Source organism: Geospiza fortis, unplaced genomic scaffold (assembly GCF_000277835.1).
Source record: "Geospiza fortis unplaced genomic scaffold, GeoFor_1.0 scaffold40, whole genome shotgun sequence".
NCBI lineage: Eukaryota > Metazoa > Chordata > Aves > Passeriformes > Thraupidae > Geospiza > Geospiza fortis.
The window spans coordinates 10,262,021-10,278,729 of NW_005054297.1; the positions used below are offsets into that span (position 1 = coordinate 10,262,021).

Consider the following 16,709-nt stretch of genomic DNA (forward strand, 5'->3'; position numbering starts at 1 on the left):
TAATTACAAGGCATCTGCTCCTCTTCCCTTCAAAGGTGCAGGAGCTGCCATTGTGTACTGGTGCACCCTGAAGCAGGGTGGGTTGAGTAAGGCCAGACTCTCCAGACAGACAGGACTGGATTAAATGAGGGCCTTGGACTAAGGAGGGGCATGCTTGTCTTCTGGTCTCTTGTACCTGTTGGCTTCACATCATATGTGCTCCTCTGATCGCTGCTCCTCTGACCATCTGCATGGAATCTTGTTTTCGCAGAAAAGAGCAAACAGCTAAAGAATGTGTTGTTATGGTAAGATGTACCTTCCTCCAAATACAAGTTATTTTCCCAAAATAGTGCTTCATCTTCCTTCTCCTCACTCAAAAAGTAGGATGAACACTTTACTGGTTAATCTGTGGCAAAACCTACAATTCTCCCCTTCTTTAATTCCCATTAAAACTAAGAAAGGGATGATGGATTTCCATAAGGGTCTTTTAAGGATTTTTTTTTTAGCAATAAAAAGAACCCTAAATTGAACAATTGATTAAAAACACACTAGGTTGGTCTGTCATATCTGTCATCTAGTACCTAATTTTGATAACATTGGAGATAAGAGTCTGGTTGCCCATAAAACAATGCAATGCCAATCTACTGACTGTCAGATACAAATTAGATGTAACAGATGACCTGATACTAGGTGAAGCTTTCAGGGCATGTGCTGCAGCCAAGAGAAATCTGACAGAAGTAGTAAGTTCCCTTCCTGCTCTTTGCTCTCTTTCTTCACAAAACGTTCAACCTTGTCTGAAATGTTTTCTTCCCCACCCCACCCCAAAGGGAAGGCTGCAATATCTGGCAATGCACCTGGAAATGTATACAAACAGCATGAGGGAAGAGAGATGGAAAGGCAGCTGATTTTACTCTATCATTAAATTTTAACACTCCCTAGCAGCTTGCCGGCCAAACAGGATTATACTACCAGATGTCCTGGCAGAAATGCGCACGGCTCTGCAAGATCATAAATCCAAGCAACGTATGGCAACCCTGCATGTTTAATACTACTGTTAGCAAGGCAGAATTTCAATGTGGAAAGCTCTGGTGGTGAGCAGGACTTAGCAAAGACAAAGTATTCCCAGACTTAGCTTTAAAGCCTTAGGTAGGGTAATAGCTGCTGGTGCGTACTACTCTTTCAGTATTTCTTTTGTCGTGTCTCCTAAACAAAGTACTAACTGAGCCAGTTTGGTCTACACTTTAAATATAGGTGTCCATTCATAGAATCATGTCCTCATTAATCTGTGCAAAGGATCAGAAAAAAACCCAGCTGTTGTGATTTTTTCAGTTGCTGCTCCCTCCATGGAAAACAAAAGGCAGTGTCTAGCATCCCTAAGTAAATAAATTTTTCCTTTAGTGAGGACTTAGAATTGGGCCCGCCAAAGGGGAGTGTGTTTGTATCAGTGGATATGGTTTTTCCATGCTATATGTTGACTAAACTGTCAGCTGACCTGATCAGCAGTGTGGCAGAAGGGAATTTAAAGCAAATGGGGGAGAATATGCTATTTTATCCTATTGCTGCTAGAAAAACTGAAGTTTATATGAAGTATTAAGAGTGAGTGAGCTTTTTGTCTCATCAAAGAATATTATGAAGATGAAAAGTCGGAGGAAAAGAGAAAAAGGGACTTCAGTACCGGTAGTTAACTTCACAAATTGCAGTTAAACTTAAGTGACCAGGAAGTGGAAGACCTGAAAATAATAAGTGCTTTCTTTGCAGATTAATCTTGGTACCCAAATGTGAAGTCTCCTCTCATTCTCCCATATATTCTTTAAATTTTCAAGTTCTGTATCACAGAATTTCAGGTGATTTATTGCTGGCCACATTAGTCATTCTGAGCTCACGCTGCTTTTGTCCCTGAGAGTAGAATTACACACTAGAGATATTTGTTTGCTCTTTTACTGATTTCAGTAGTAAATTACCTCAATACTGTAAAGCCTTTTGGAAGGCTTTGAGCAGAGTGCTTGTCATCATTCAGCTTTACTGGAAGACAGGTATGTTAGATCTGTGGTTGTTGCCCCTGGAAATATTCAAGTTTCTCTGAACTACATCAACTACCTTCCTAGTATTTGTAATAAAGCCATTCAGGATTGGTTTGCATTGCTGTGATTTTAGCAATTTAAATGCCTCTGTGGCATAAGAGAGAGGGAACTCATGCCTAGATGATGCATTGTGTCCACTTTTGCAGACAGAGACATTGCATGATCCATAGGTGGCTGAACCAGGAGCCAGCGAAGGGTCTCCAGGCTCCATGGCACTGTCATAGCAACGCAGCGCAGTTCTGGGCTGCAAAGGTGAACCTGGTTGTGACTGGTCAGGGTTGTTTGGTTCAGAAATCCCTTGCCTATGCTATATGAAAATGGAATTTAACTTGCATATTCATCTTATTCGCTCACATTATAACTCAGAAACAGGGAAGTAGGAATTCATTACTCTAGAAGAGCCAAATCCGGTGCCCTAAAAGCTGTCTTGCTTCTTTTGGTGGTTTGTGTTCCCTGTTGCTTGTACAATCCAATGCTTTCGATATACAAACCTGATTATTGCAGTTTAAGCCTTACTTTTATATCTTCCTAGTTAAGTAGCAGGACCTGATTTTTTCATTTAAGAAAAAAAAGTATGTAGGGGAAAGTAATGGTAGCACAAAATGGAAAGGCAGCATACTCACATACAAAGAAATAAACAGCTTATGAAATGCTTTGAAAATCTTCCTCTCTTTACTGTCATGCTTCATAAGCTCTCAAAAACACTCAATGAGAAACAAAGACCTCTTTTTGCTCTAATTTTTTTCACTGCATAACATGGCATTGTCAGATGTGCACATAGAAAAAGAAACTAAGTGTTTTCAGTGTGCTATCCCCGATGACCAAGTGTTTATTCAGCTACTTATATCTTGTTGGCCTAGATAACCTTCACCTGAGGCTAGCATCTGTTCACTAATTTGTCAACCTTTCTTTTTCATGCCCCTAAGCTGTTTTGACATGAGAAGCTTTGCAAGCTCCATCTCAGGAAGCACCAGCAGCAATATAAAATGCAAGGAAAACAATATAAATTGAAGCTTTGGGAAAATAAAGTTGTACAATATGGCAATGGTTAGTGGCTGGATGACAGCCATCCTTGATGACATAAATTTTGTAGCATGTGTAACTGCAAAGAACAAAAGAGTTAACCAGCAACAAGGCAATATATACCAAGTGTTACTGTATGCAAATATGTATTGAAGTTGTTGCCATGAAAAACTTTAATTACTCATTTTAGGTTCATGTTCTGTTGTTAAGTGACAGGGAAACTGAGAAATGCACCCGGCACTCAAATAATTGTCCTGGTTGCGACACTTGTAGCTTTTTACAGAGAGGAAAATATAATCCAGATGATGAATAAAAATAAGACTCCTCACATAAATAAAGCACACAGTAATAAATGGTACTGTTTTGCTTCTGTTCTCTATTTTTAATTTCCAGTATGACAGGGAAATGCAGCTTTTTTCCACTCAGCTTTATAGAACTTATTAAAGAAGTGGGAGGCTATTCTAATCATTAGCAAGATATAGTTTGTGTTTTGTCTTTAAGGTACTTTGTTCTAACTTTGGCACCACAATAATTACAGTCTGCTGCCATTGCAGAGTGGATAGGGAACTCTTCCATCTATCCTGCTTCATCCTGCACTGCTTAAGTGTGCTGGTCTGTACCAGTGAGGTGGGAAGAGTGCAAGGTGGGGGATGGCGTTGTGTCTCCAAAGTATGCAAGATGTGCCAGTCTGGAAGCCTGGCCTTGCAAAGAAAGGTCAGGTCTCAAAAGTTCTCTCAGTTAACATCTTGGGTTTTCATGTTTCTTTTCTTTTTTTTTGTCCTTTCCTGAAGACAGCAGTCCAGAATAGAGTACATTGCATCTGGTCATGACTGGTTTTGTGCAGGTTCAGTTCTGATCGCCAATTCTCTGTACTATGAAAACTGATGGGTTAAATGTCTGTTCTTCCATTTTGCAGTTTACTGTACCTGGTTGCAAATGAACAATTTCCTTTTTTCCAGTGAAGCTCAGTAGAAGCACTGCAAATGCTATCCTTTAGTCCTTGTTTGTCAGTGTTTTCAGAGTTTCATCCAGCAAACTGGAGGCTTTTATTTCTGGAGATGGAGATCAGCTAGTAAGAACAGACCACTGCTTATATCAATAACATGAACACAGTTCTGAGATGTGTGCAGATTTTTTGTGATATTGTGGCTAATGCACACACTTTCATTATTACTGGAGTTTGGGTAAAGTATGCACTTTGCTATCTGGGATTCTTTGTGTGCAAATATGAGAGTACCAGTCCTTTTGCTTGAAGTCCCTTTGTCTCCTCCTGCCCTGGGTGTGCTGAGCAGAGGTTATCTCAGAAATGTGCACCAGGCTGGCCTGTGGGTCTGCAGTAGTTTTTCATGAGGGTTTGGCCCAAAGTGGCCTCTGTGGAGAGGGAGGTGCATGTGCATGTGTACACCAAGCAACTGAGCTCTCGTTTCCTCTGGAAAAGGTGGATCCAGCTTCTTGCTTCTCTCAGTCCCATTTTGGGTTTATCTTTGTCATTTATAATGGCATCTTCCTACAAATTTTTAGTTTCTAACCTTTCTCTGTTGAACTGTTTTTACATTTTAATTGACTAAATCAGGAGACTTGTAGGTGATTAATGTTTTCCCTCTGCAGCTGCATCATCTAGAACAGGCATAAACCTTGCCATGCCTCATTTACTTCCAGTTCCTTTTCAAACAGACATGCACTGTTCCTGGACCTTCCTGTCTTTCCTCACCTCCTGTCAGTGTGTGTTCTACATCTCACTGGATGAATTCATGTGCCAGCTGTGCATCTGTATTTCATGATTTTATTCGTGCAGACAGAAGTAGTGTATGAAACCTTCCTACATCATCAGTTATAGCAGCGATACTCATGTGACAGCTTTTGGCAGGCAGAGTCCTGAATTGTGGTAGCAGTTTCAGTACTGCTCCCTGATAAATGAGGGTCTTCAACAAATGCGTAAGACTGATCTCCGTATCTGGGACATTTGGTCTTGAGGAGTGAAGTAAGATGACTATAATTTTTCTTTAATTTTTTCACCGATGAAAAAAACTACTTGGAGTCAGGCTGCTATGAAATAGCTCTTCCTGCTCCTTTCTGTACTATATCTTGTGGATGAAACAAAAGTCAATTTTGATATGCTCCACCTATAAATCATCCCAAATGCTAATGATTTTATTATCATGATTTCCCTGTGTCCCAGCAGATCAAGATTAGATATGATTTATTATGACTAGATATAGTTTAAATGGTTAAAGGTAATTTACTACAAATTACATGTGGTTTCTTCAGAGATATGAGCGCAGGACAGTGCCTCGTTCTTCTTTATTCATTTGTGTAAGATATGATTGTCCACTGATGCTGTTAGGATACATTTTTCAGAGTATGGGAGAACTTCCTTCACATTGAGCAGAACAATATGTTTATAATTTAGTGAAGGATTAGATTTTAGGCTTTGCATATGCATTTCAATTTTAAAAGTGTTGCTCTCTGTACAAGACTGCCCAGCTATAACCAGCATTTTGAAACTGAGGCATTCGTTAATCCCGTGGGACAGTTGCAGCTTGTCAGTTTTTATAAATTGCTGTCTTTATGACAGGAAACTAGGAGGGGAAGGGTCTTATATCTGAATATAACAGCAAGGAGAAAACAGGAACATAATGACTGATGTGTCCCCAAGTCACTGTTGTCTATGGTGGAAGCAACACCCAGAGCAAGGCTCTTGCTGAAAGACTGGATGAAAGCCATGAGCGCTCTATAAGCATCCGGTAAATGTTTTGCCTGGGTAAAGAGAAGACCTCCTGCAGGACAATTAAAACTGTTTTTTTTATTTGTATTGTTTCTGTTCAGTGCTTTCTAAACATAGTAACTATTTTTATATCTTTTGTGATTGTAATAAAAAGTATTCTTTACTTTTAACTGAACATATTTGTTGAGAATGATGTGAGGATGAATGGCAAGACATTGTCAACACAGTAGTGAGTCATAAAGGGGGGTTCAGTCATGCTTGCAGCATCCAGCACCCTCAGGTGAGATTGGGATTCCTGGAAGGTTTCTAGCTGGTCCATCCCTAAGCAGCACAGAATAGCTTAAGAGCTTGTGAGGCAAAGTGTACCTCCTGGTCCAAATGTACCTGGGGGACCCTAAGCTTCCACTGAGTTTGTATTCTCTTCATGGTTGAATTGCTGATGTGAAATATCTTTTAATACAACCAGGAGTATTGAGGCATGTGTCTGAAGGGCTATAACACACACCATTGCTTTCAATTGTCTTTGCTTATTCTATAAAGATGATAAGTTAAGGACTAAAGCTCAAGGCTGGTACAAAATGTTTAATGTGGTGCAAAAAAACCAATAAAAATACATAGTTTGTCTAAATGCAATAGTTTTAAAATTCAAAGCACTATAAAATAAAACTTCTAAAATATTTTGAAGATTACATTGTAGTTTTTGTTTTGTCATTTTTGGTTTTTACTGCTAGAAAACAGTCTGCAATTGCAGACTGCAATTGCATTGACCTTAGCAAATACTTTGTCCTATATGTTAAATAGCTCGATGAAATGGGAAAGAGAAATGGACATTGCTTAGTCCTTTGCAAGGCCTGTAAAGCTCGAATATTCCTTACACAGCAGATGCTCTAACTGAGTATTATGAATTGCACTTGTAAAGCTCACTCTCTAATAGATGTCACTCTTTTGTTTCCCTCTACTCTTTTGCAGCAAGTGACGGGCAGAAGTTTTGGTGAGAAAGATTTTCGTTCTGGATTAGAAAACGGCATTCTTCTGTGTGAGTAAGTAATGCTTACAGTTTTGAGCCTTGAATACAGTCTTGACTAAAGTAGAAAACAACCTTAGCTAGTATGTTCCATTGTTGATTTCCTTTTGAGAGTTTTGACATTGCACATAGTGGTATTTCACTGCAGTATAATTTCAGTGCCAAAGCTATTGTTATGGTATGGGTTGAAATGTGGCTTAAAGAAAACAGGTTTTATGAAGTGCTTCCCTCACTCCACCCCTGGTCCTTAGCTAAGTTATGTAAAACAAAGAATATTATGTTTGTTTTTTGGTTTCCTTTTATTTAATGCTGTTAACCACAGATTGGCAAATGGTGTTCCACACCTGCCTGTGGATGTTTCTGCCACAATGAGGCGTTTTGGACCAGCTCCAAGTCTGAACGCTGTCAGGAGTTAGCCATCTGAATACCATCAATACACAGCTGCTTTAATAGTTTCTGGAAAGGTTAGGTATCCTCTAAATTTTGCCTAAAGGTGTGTTTCAATGACGTGTTTTGTAATTTTTGGATGAGAGACACGAGTTAGCTTTTGCACATTTCTCTCTGTAGTTCTAATGGCTAGTTTTTAGGAAGAGTCTTCCAAAACCTTGTTAAGGTTTACATGCCAAAGCTGATGACTTAAAAGAGTGATTTGGAAATATGCCCTAATGCCCTTAGCCCTATAAAAATCAGGTTGTCAGGCATTTGGGAGAATCTGCTGAAAAATCATGTGAAAATCAGATTGTCAGGCATTTGGGAGAATCTGCTTATCTGAATCACCTGTATGGACCAATTCCTTTCCCTGGATATGCAGGATTGTCACTGAAATTGATAAAAGCTGTCTTTGCACACCAGAATGATGAAGCTTGTGCAGAACTGAATCCATACTTACAAAGGAGATCTCCTGAGATGTGTAGCTATTGGTAAAGTTTTATACTATTCCAGGTACTGGAACTTGGGAGCTGTTTTCAGCAGTAGAGTTGAGCTAATACCCTGCAACTCAACTCTAGGTAGCTTACCATAGATCTGAAACCTACTTGTGTAAATACTGCTATATGTCTCACTGGTGTCATTAATCAGACAGCTTGAACTTTAGCTTTTAAAGGTGAAAAAATATAAAGGAAATGATGTGATCTATTTTGATTGCAGTTGCGTGTCTTTGCTGAGGAGTGGCTTTGGGAGGAGGGAAGTAGTTGTTATTGTTGATCAAAAGTTGTGTAACTCAGAAGGAGCATACCTTCTTTGTATTTAGGGTTGCTTCTCACACAAAATCTCTCTCCTCTGTGTGTTGAAGGGAAGTGCTGTGTGCTGAATCACTTCTCAGTGCTCTTTGAATGTTAAGGTTGAATTGTGTTGCATGAAAAGCAAGGGCTGTGTATTTCCAGATTAGATTGTAATCTTATCTGCAAGTAAGCAGAGGTAGTCTGATTTAAATACTGTAAATCTTTAAGATGGAAGGCTTAACTAACTAATGTTTTGCTAATGAGACTAATAAATATGTATTTCTTAGAAGGTTGTGAGCTCCATAACCGGGTCAAAGGACAGCACTTAGTTATACTACGTAACTGTTCTGTGATATTGGACAAATTTCTTGTCCTCATTTACCATTTGTGGATCAGTGCAAATCAGCCTGGAGGAATCTGTCTCCTCAGCCTCAAATCTTAAAAGCTGTGAAGTTTGTATTGCTCTTGGTTAGCAATCTGTGGCTAGTGTGTAAAACTCTATTAGGCTACAGAGTGTTAATGAGAAAGTCGCCAAATTGGTCTTGATGACAAACAAACTATAGCACCAGCAGTAGAATTGTACTCCTCGCTGGTCCCAAGTCCACTGTAAAAATAGAGAACTCAACAGAAATTTTTGGATCTAACACAGAACTTCCAGAGTATCTTCAAAAAGTACTTCTTTGGCAAGTGAAGCACTGATATTTAATTTTTTATCTGTTGCTCGGTGAACAGCACTGTAAAGCTGCCACAAGCAATACTGTCTTTCTAGACAGGTTTTTTGTGACTTATTGGAAAATTACCAGGCTACCTAATGAAAAAAATGTAATGGTAAACAAGCTTTCTCTTAACTCCCTGTTAGTCTGCTGTGCTTTCATTGCAGCTGACTTCAACAAGTAGATGAAAACCTGATCTAAGTCTCTGAAACCTCAGAAGACAAGAAATAAATTGTAGCTGTCTTGGTTTCTGAAGATGGAAGAACTCATTGGTTTTGGTCAGGTTTTATCTGATTTGTTGAAGTTTTGGAGAAAAGCAAACTTACCTCTGCTTTTACCCACAGGACAGTACTCATTGCAAGGGGCATTAACTGGCGACTCAAAGGCAGACACACTTGTGTGGGTGATGTCCATGTGAATGTGGAATGCTAAGCTGTGCTTAGCTTCCACGTGACTGTTTCAGGGTTTTCCTCACCTGTTGTATTTTGTGAGGAAGACTGAAAGAGAGCTTGGGCTCTGAGGGATCCCAGCAGCCAGAGGACTGGAGACTGCTGTCAGGAGTGGGGACACAGTCAGCATGCCTTGAACGTCCCAAACATATCTCAAGCTACCTTCTGGCTTTGCAGGTGTTTTGCAGAACGGAACGGGGAAGTTACCGTGCCAGAGCCCATTCTCCAAAGACTCTGGTCTGTGCAAAAGGGTGCAGGGGGAATCTCTGTCCCTGTAGCAGGATTGTTTGACACTTATACACAGTAATGCCAGGCCCGCCTCCACTTGATCCCAATCCTGATGTGCTAGACAGCCTACAGACACAAGCAGACATCACTACACTGGTTATAAATGATTCATTCACATCTAGCAACAATCCACATATTTTAATAAATGAAAACGAATGCAACTGTGCAATGCCAAAAGCTCAGGCTCTTGGGATGAATGGGTTGTGGAGCAGTGCAGATGTGTATGCCTGCCACAGGAACCTGCAAGCCTTGCACCTGCCTCTCTGGTGGTGTTTGTGCTGTGGCATTTCGATCTGGCCTCTGTACGAACTTTATAGCTTGACGCACTCAGCTGAGAGCTGAGGGGCATATTTAAACAATGCAGGATGCCATAGAGCAACAAGTCAACAGATGAGAGCAACACAAGCCCTTTATTCTTTCTGGCTGTTTGAAAGCCCACTTGTGCAGTTGCCCAGACAGTGGTGACTCTAATTGTTCACTCAGCTGTGCTGAGAAGCCAGTGACTATGACTTCTGTTTGTCTGAAATGAGTTCATGTTTTTTTAGCATAGCTCTCTGACATCAGTGCAGATGGTGATTTCAGCAGGGATATAATAGCTATATAGGCAGAGGCAGTTCTTTCTCTGTTCATGCTTTGTGAATTAAATTCTCATATGAAAAGAAACTCATATGAAGAGTTTCTGCATGGGTGGGCAAACATGCCTTCCTGGGGTCATGGTTGAAAGCTATATTATGCAGGAATACAACACCAGTAGCAGGAATATCACTGGAAATCCCCTATTGCTGCTCCAACACATGTTCAACTTTTTTTTCTCCATTGTTACATAGCTTTCATGTTTAGGTTTGACCCAGATATCATAAGAAGCTAGAGGATTAATCAGAAATAAATTAGAACTGGTTGTTGCAATGCTTAGGTGTTCCTATTCTATGGATTCAGACATCTGAATGAAGGTTGACTGTCAAAAAAAGTGCATGTCCTGTCTCTCTGTCTGCCCTGCTGGTCTGGGCGGTTCTATTGTGTTTTTTGAAACAGCAGGTAAGGAAGTCAAGGTTGCTTTTATTTCTAACCATGCAACAATATCTATTAATAAGTTTAAAAATTATTACAAGAAGAAAAAATGCATGTCTTGCTGCAACCTTGACCAGTTGTTTCTGCTCTAATATCCTTGCAAACATATTTTCAATTTTTTTGCCCTTCTCCTTGCTGCCCACCTCCCCTTGTCAAGCTCTGCTACTGCAGGATTACTTCCTTCATGTTGGGTATTCGGTAGTTAAAGAGGTCTCTGTAGGAATGTGAGACTTAAAAAATTTGAGTTAATTGCTTGCTTTGATATGATTATCCAAACAGGATATATATCCAATATATCTCTAAGAAATTCTGACATGCAATTGGAATCGTATTTTCTCTCAAGCTTTCTCTGGAATCAAGTAATCGTCACCCTGAAATTTGTATTAGTAGTAATGAGATTCTAATGTCAGGAGCAGGACCAGACCATAAAGAAGAATAACAACAACAATTGTGATATGGATCCTGGGCAAAAGACTTTAAACAATGAACTAAAACAGTTGGATATTAGCAGAAATTATTTGGCTTTGCAGTAGAGTCTAACAATATCATGACTGTGTGTAATACCTTGAGTTCTGCATGTAGAACATTTTAGCTGCGATTCTGGTTTATGTATGTATTAAAATCAATTTATAGCAGTACGTGCAGGCAAAATAAATCTGATTTTTCTCAAGCATGAAAGTTCTAACAAATATTTCACTGCATATCATACACATATAAAAATGAAAAAAGACTAACTGTATGTGGTTAAAGATGGATGTCACTTTCCTGTGTAGTTATGGAAACCAACTTATGAGCACTTTCCCAAGGTCTTCTTGGTTTTTTAGGGAGAGTTATTTTATCTATTAGCACATGGCATTGTGTAACTTCATAAAATCTGCAGAAACTGTGATTATTCTTTGAAACTATGCTTATTCTTTGACTTAGTAACTTTTATGTTGTTTTTTGAAAGAGGAGATACAAAGATGTTCTACTGTTTTTAAGTAATCTTGGTAAAATTGCATATGTACAGTGAACTAAAAAACAAGTTGTGCACTTTTCCTCCTGTAGGACAATATATAGGAAAGGCACTTCTGCTGTGCATACTTGGAATATATGCTCTTAAAAGGTACAAGAAAGTTTTTAGATTTTACTTTTAAATAAAAAAGATGAGAAATTAGTAATGCATATGGATTATTTTAATAACATTTAAAGCAAATATGATAAGTGGCTATAAATCTGAGCTAATTGAAAGTCATTATGACCAAGAATTACTTAATGGAATTTATCATTTATTCTGTCATGAGAATTATAAGTAATTGCCATTACTTAAAGTAATGATAATTACTTTATCATTTATTCTGTCATGAGAATTATTTTCTTCTACAAATAAGAAATCCCCTTAGCTTGTGTTCTTCATGTTGATGGTGATGAATGAGCTGCATTTTCTCAAAGAGCAGTTTCTTTGGATATGCATCCTGGTTCTGGTGCATCTGACCATGCTTTGAGCTGACATAAGTGCAGTTCTCAACAAGGGCTGGCCATGTGCCAGATCAGCACAAGTGTAATGCTGTGGGATAATAAAACTGTTGTGCTCTGAGTCAGTGGCACCGTGAGGTATGTAGGACAGCCTTTGCTGTATATGTGGTGTTTCAGCCGTTCTTCTTGCAAGTTAACGTCACTTCTGTCATCTGGTAGGGCAAAACAAATAGTCTTTGTAGGTGATAGGATTTTTCAGATGTATCATTCTAATTGTCTGTTAATACTATGGGCCTGGCATCAGTTCAGCATTTGGCTGTGTAGTGAACAGTGGAGAAGTCAGTGGATGCCCAGCCCTTATGCTTAATTACTATTGTGCTTGACTTTTCTACTCTTGAAAATCAAGAAGGTATTTGAGTTTCATAGGCATATTCCAAGTTTTGAGTGTGACCCATGCTTTGAGGTGAGAAGGAATTGGTGTTTTCCTGTGATTTTCAGGCTCCGTGCTGTAAAGCCAAAACATTATCAGCATCATGAATTTGGCATGTCTCCAGGTTTGAGAGATGGGCCCCAAGGCTCATTAAGCATTAAGAATTAAGTTCATGTGAGGACATTCGAAACAATTTTATATGAATACAGAGTCCTTAATCTGTAAGTTTTATTGCTGTTTCATAATGAAGAGCTATTTATTCATACGGTTTAGATGAGGGGCCAAAGGTAACATAAACCCTAATGCTAAGCCTGTGAGAGAAGAGGGGAATAGACAGTGAGGGGCATGCTTGAACAGACAGGATGACCTGTCCTTGTATTTATATTTAAAAAAAATGCATTTCAGCAGACTGAATAGTAGAGCTTTTTCACTGATGCTTGGTTATTGACAGGGCAGGAGACTGTGGAGCACTGATCCACTCCAAAGGATTGTTGCTCAAATGCAAGGCAAGGTAATCCTGTGAGAAGTTTCAGCTTTTCAAGAGTGTATGTTTAAGAAAGCATATTTAGCAGTTTTAGAATGCACATCCATGGCCATTGCTACTTCGTGTAAAAAGTATGCATGAATTGTAAATTTATAGGTGCATGAGATGCTCTTCACATCATCAGTCCTTGTGATTGTAGGTTCTGTATAAACAGCTTGTGAAGTTACATTCTTCCCTGTTGCCTTTCTTGAGCTGTTTGCAAGGCCTCTATTTTGTTCATATTTTTAGGTTTTGGCAGAGCAACACTAATGCAGTCCTGTGTTTGGAATATTGTTTTCTAAATACTACATATTTGCATAGGTCTTTATTAACTTTTTACATATTAGACTGCAGAAACCTATATACTGTTTCAGGACTGTGAGCCCTTCAGGAGACAAAGTCAGTTCTGTCCTGCTTGTTAAAAAAACACCTTGTTCATCTGATTCTAAATAAATGATGTCAGGGGCATCATTAGCAATCACTCAAGAATGTTTTCCCAAAAATATTTTTGTGACCTCAGGAACATGTTTATATTTTGAAACTTCTTAGCCATGTCTTTTGCAACAAAATATTTTGACTTTTCATTATTCACTGTTTCAAGGTGATTTGTTCATCTTTAAGACTAGTAGTAGATTTTTCTGTCCTTTTAAAATATTTGGGGGCATTTTGGAGCTGCTACTAGACCATGAGTTAAAAATATGTGGATACTGAAGCTGTCTAGGCTAATAATTATCAAGTGCTGAAAGACTGCTTGTTTGAATGTAAGTCTGTAAAACTTAATTTGAAGAGAGAAATCTCTCTGTGAAGGTTTACTGTGGATAGAATTTCCTGAATTCTCAAATATGAAATGCCCTTTGGCTTTAGATCAGATCATTAGTCAGCTTTTCTTTTTAGGAATATGATCTGTTACTTGAGCAAAGAGCTCTGTTGGATACCTCTCCCTCCAGCCTGGATTGATCTGTGAACACACATCACTTCAGCCTTTCTTTTCTTCTTATTCTCTGAAAATGCTTCTCTTCCATTTCCTCCTAGAATTGAGGTGTTTTTGGAGGCTGGGTTTTGGCAGCCATCCTCTGAATATTTTTGTAACTGACGCTTTCTTGCAAGAATTTCATGGGCAGTTTATTGGTGCTTTTCATTAGATCTTTTATCAACTGTTGCCTGAAACGCCTTCTCTTCCTGGCAGAAGTTTTTCAAATTCTTAACTCATGATAAAAAACCCCAGGAAGGTCTAATAAATTAGTCACACAGTGGCTAGCACTGATTTCAGCTTGTCTATCCAGCTGAGGAGATACCTTATCTCCTGGAATGCCAAGCCTTGGGGACAGCATGAGTAGAGCATTGATTCTTCCCGTAGCTATGAGAGCTGGTTTTTATCAGAGGAAGGAAGTGACCTAGCTTCTCCCTGTGCTGGGACTAGAGAGCTTTCCACTTCCATCATGCCCTGTTGTTTCTATAAGGTAAGCCAGGTCTAAGGTTTTAGCTTCTATGCAATGACTTAGTGTGCCTAATTTAACAGGACTGGAGAGTCCAAGCCAGCTCCTGGCACAGGGGAAAGGGAGGATGAGTGTCTGGTTGCTCCAGGGGAGATTTAGATTGGATATTAGAAAAAACTTTCTCACCGAAAAGGTTGTAAGGCATTGGACCAGGCTGCTTGGGAAATGATCGAGTTACCATCCCCAGCAGTGCTGGCTTAACAGCTGGACTTGGTGATCTTTGAGGTCTTTTCCAACCTTGATTACTCTATGTTGGACTGAAAATTACAAGAGAACTTTGAGAAGAGCAGAGGATTGTTCTGACTCAGCCAGGTGCATAAATGCTAGAGGTGGTGAGCAGAAATCCCCGCAGAGAGCTTGAAGGGTCTGAGGGTAGGTCATGTGTGTATGCAAACACTCAGGTTCTGTGGATGGAGCCTGAAAATTCATAGTTGTATCCTGGTTTGGGTTATTGTCTTTTGGGTGTTTGGTGGGATTGTTGGGATCACTTAAAATGAGCCAAGGATTAGGATTAGGACTAGGGAAGAGGGCACAGGCTGGAGCTGTAGATGCCAGAGGAAGATATGTGGTGCAGGTTTTCTCTCCTGAAAACTCTTTAGACTAGGACATGGCTGGGGACAGAAGGCTCAGGGCTGCCAAATCCTTTGGTTAGGATCGATGGAGCAAGAAATCGTGGGACTGCCACTGTCAGGGGCTTCTAGGAGAAGGTGGGGTGAGTGGTTTTTGTTCACCTGCAGAGTCTGTCCCCTGGGCCATGGCCGAGGATCTTGTGCCAGGTCCCCAATGCAAAATGGTGATTGGTCTTGTTTGCCCAGTATTTCAACAGAAACCCACAGAGCTGATAAAAGTTTACATACCAAGACACATGCTCTATGAAAGTCTAAATTGGCACAGAAAATTTAGTTTGTGTATATGGGTCTATGTCAGAAGAGGTGTAGTTAGTGGATTTTTGAGAAGCTGGGATGGACACTAACTGTGAGAGTGAGGGTGACCATTGAGACCCTGCACAAACAGCACAACTTTTCAGCTGGCTTGGTAGCAGAGCAAGCTTAAACCACTCAGTGTTTTGGCATCTGGATTGTTGCTCTAGATGAGGCAATAAGTCAGAAGCAGACAGTCTGCTCTGGAAGAAACCTCCCTTTGACATATTCTGCAGCAAGCACGTCCTGGGGGGTTTGGTGCCAGACTGCTTAGAAATGTTTCTAATAGGAGATAAACTTTTTAATAATAATTTTAATGCCTTCCTCAGAGTTTTCCATCTTGCCCCATCCTATTTCCTCTCTCTTCAGCCTCCAAATGGTGACCTAAAATGTTGTTTGTTCCCTACTCCTTTCCTTCCTCTCAATTTATCCTTCTCCTATATTGCACAGGGAAGTCTGTACAAGCCATTTTGAACATTTATTTAGAATGGGTTTTGGTATTTGAGGTTTCCAATAAGAACTCTTTATTTTGCCTTCTATTATTGCCTATGACTTTTAATCTGTACCTGCAATATTGGTTATGGTGTTGATGCATTCACATTTGAGTAATAAAGAAAATGGGATGCTTTAGCTAATACATTCTTTTTTTCCTGAAACAGAATAGGCAGACTGAGGATTAAAATCACAAGAGAGCTACAGTATTTGGAAAGAAGTCCTCTGGCAAAAAAAATTTATATCTTAAATTGCCTGGTGTAGCAGCTAAATGGAAAATAGTAGTTTTATAAAGTTGCTGCTCTGTGAGGTTAAAAAGTACCATAGTATCTTCTGGGGGGAAAAAAAAAGTAATTATTTTTCCATCTGTGAAATAAAATAATGGTTCTAGAAGATAGGCAGTTCTTTTATTGGCGTTCTCTTAATCTAATGGGGAAAAGTGATTGTTTCGTAAATAAAAGTATATTAACTAATTTGGTTTCAGGACATTGCTGTTAGATTCTACCTTAAGCAGAAGAGGAATAGTACAGCTATCTCTATGAGTTTGGGTTATGGAGTTTTTAACTTCAAGAATATTTTAAAAATACCCCCAGCTCCCAAAAGTATCATTCATATTTGTTTTTATGCTACTCCCAATACATAATGGTGTTGGAGCTGTGGGAACTTCAAGATGTAATAACATGCATACGATTTTGGACAAGTGGAACAAAAACTTTACTAACTATGATCATAGGAAACTGAGAATCTCCCACTCTGCTCCCCTGTTCTGTTCAAGATATTGCAGAAACCTATATACTGTTTCAGGGAAACAAAAAGGGAAAGA

The 16,709-nt window shown here is 39.4% G+C and overlaps 1 protein-coding gene across 1 annotated transcript in view; it reads left to right on the plus strand.

The window, feature by feature from the left end:
- The first annotated feature begins 6,777 nt into the window (after positions 1 to 6,777).
- LIMCH1 (LIM and calponin homology domains 1) overlaps positions 6,778 to 16,709 on the plus strand; it is a 110,540-nt gene continuing 100,608 nt past the window's right edge. Inside the window, exon 1 of the mRNA XM_031055289.1 lies at positions 6,778 to 6,848. The gene's annotated coding sequence lies outside the window, so the exon portion shown is untranslated. The remainder of the gene's footprint in view (positions 6,849 to 16,709) is intronic.